Here is a 2,799-nt window from a genome sequence, read left to right on the forward strand (position 1 = left end):
GATTGCAATGATATTGTACCAGGTCTGAAGACCTGACTCTCACATAAGCCATTTTCATTTGGTTCCCTTTGCAGCAATACAGCCAAGATGCAGTGGATTCTGTGATGGATATTTTTTTTGACAGGGTTGCAAATCCCAACAGATTATAACGATGATAATAGTTTATTTGTAACATAATACTGCACTGCTCTTCTATCAGCAGGTCTCAATAGGTAGAGAAAAACCAGTGTCTTGATTCCTAAGTTTATTCTTTTATTCTTAATCATAAGCTTTTTCACCTCTTGCAGATACAAGAATTCAAGTCTGAATTAAAAATAATATATAGGGTTTTACTTTTTCACCATGCCTCTAAAGAACTTTGCTAAAATTATCTTTTACTTAATTTGCCTGGGTCCTTTTAGTTTTTCCTTTCCCTGATCCACAGGTTAGCTAACTGATCATGTGATTAAGATAAATACTATAACATATGAAAGTACACGCTGAATAATGCAATGAGTCTTCTACCAGTATGCATGGCAGGATATACAGGACAGTTACTGTTTCTTACACATATGGGTGTCAGTGAGCTTACACAATCCCATTGCAGCTCTTCTGCTTGTTCTTATATTAATCATTGCTTAACAAGTGCACCTAGACACGTTTTGCAGCTCACCATTTTTAATTTATAAGCAAATCTTTTACGTAACAAACTCTCTTGTTACCAGACTGCTATGCTCAATGTAGCACTTACAAACCAGCCTTGTAGAATAAAAATTAGTTCAGCTTTGAATCAATCTTTGTTTATTGATTGTTATGCTAGAAGACTGGCAAGAAATTGTGTTTATTTCTGTTTCTTTCCTTAGAAATCTCAAGAATGGCAAATTGTTGGTCTATGATTGGGGTACCTGGGTGCTAGGAAAATATAAATCAAATATAAAATAGCGATGGGTCACTGATTTTTTTACAAGCTATGTAGAATAGTAGCATTAGTAGTCAAGTAGTAGGTACCGTTTTAATTTCTTCCCAAATAAATCTTTAACATTTATATAATCATTGGTTTATCAAATAGCTTAATGGCTAGTCCAGAGAAAAGGCCTCTTCACTAAGGCCCAACCCTTATCCTGCAACCACTTATGCACATACTGAACTTCAAATATAAGAAATCCCACTGATTTGGGAATGCTAAAGTTTAAAATTGAGCACGTATTTGCAGGATCCAACCGTATACGTATAAGCCTTTATAACTGAGGAGGGTCCAGACGTTATGAGAAGCAAGTGAATCAACACTGACATTTTACAGCTATCTTGTCCTAGAAGTTCTGTTCAAGGATTTATCCTAATTCAGTGGTGATCCGCCTTTTTCCCTAGTGGGCCAGATGAGCAGTGCCTGGTCTGTCCACGGGTTGGATCTGGCTGGTGGTCACAATCCAACGCCCAGGGCAAGTACAGCCGTGGCTGCATGGAGAGGGAAAGCGGGGTGGTGGGGACAGCCCAGCCTGGCCCTGATCCAGCCGTGCAGGGGAAGGGAGCGTGTCCCAGCCCTGATCTGGCTGTGTTGTGTGATGGGCTGGGGGGGTCAGAGAATTTGGCAGCAGGGACCATATTAATGGCCACTGCTCCCCTGCTGCCAAATTTCTCAACCAGTTGGGAGCTCCACATTTGGCCCACATTTTACCCCCTGCTCTAATTTGCTTGTGCATGTCTGAGGGAAGGAGGATTATAGACTAAAGCATGAGATTTAAGGGGGGGACTGCACGCCTGCAGAGGTGCGTAGAGTCACAAGGGTTTTTAGGAAGGTTGCCAACTCTGAATCTATTCCAGGTTACCAAAATGCCAGCACACAATTCAAATGTGCCACATGCTTGTGTGTACCAGTCACACGTTACGGCGCTTAGACTTTACATCAGGAAGGCAAAAGCACGTTGCTGTTATGCTTTAAAAACTCACCGGACTACCGTATAAATCAAATTCAACATTTGATATTTCTTTTAATGAATGCCCTATCGTTTATCCCTCCGGTGCCCCTCAGCAGTCTCCTGGAGATTTACGTCTAAACCCTGGAGACTCCTGGACGGTGGCGACCCTGCTTTTTAGCAGCCAGGGTCCCTCGCAGAAGAGGCCGTGGAGCTGAGCAGCAGCAAAACCCGATACAGGGGCAATTGGTCACAAAGCTCGGCTTGAGCAGAGAGGAAGCAGAGCAAGAAATAAAGCAAGCAGCAGATTATGACTGATTTCACTTAATGACATTAGGATGCACGCGGGGCCTCGCAGAGCGCCAGACGCGTGCTTTTCCCAGTCCTCCTGCCGCGGGATTTGTTCCTGTCCCTGCCGGTCACGCAGCCGGCGCGTCCAGGGGCCTGCGCCAGGGACACGAAGGGCTGTCCCCACCAGCAGGTGCGGCCAGGCTGACTGTCCTGGGACAAGGCCACTCGGGCGGGGTCCTGCTGCGGGACAACCCCCCTGCCCCTCTTGAAGTCCCTGTGAGGGATATCAATTAACACGTGGCCCCGGGGCCAGTCAGGGCTAAATGTGCGTGTGAACCATTGTCCCAGCCTGTCTGGACAAGCCTTCCCCGGTCCCAGCAGCCAGCTGCAGGCGGCCACGGGAGTTACAGTTTTAATCCGGATTACGAGCGTCAACACGGGCACAAACCTGCATTGCTACGATACCCCGTCCCGCCCCACGTGACACACAAACCCCACCCACCAGGCCCATGCTCGGGCCCAAGATGGCCGGCGGGGGGTCACGTGATGCGGTCCCGACGCGGCCTCTCCCTTGCGCGCTGACGTTACGCGTCGCCGGGCGGGTCCCGTGACCGGA

This window comes from Alligator mississippiensis, chromosome 12, assembly GCF_030867095.1.
Source record: "Alligator mississippiensis isolate rAllMis1 chromosome 12, rAllMis1, whole genome shotgun sequence".
Classification (NCBI taxonomy): Eukaryota; Metazoa; Chordata; order Crocodylia; family Alligatoridae; genus Alligator; species Alligator mississippiensis.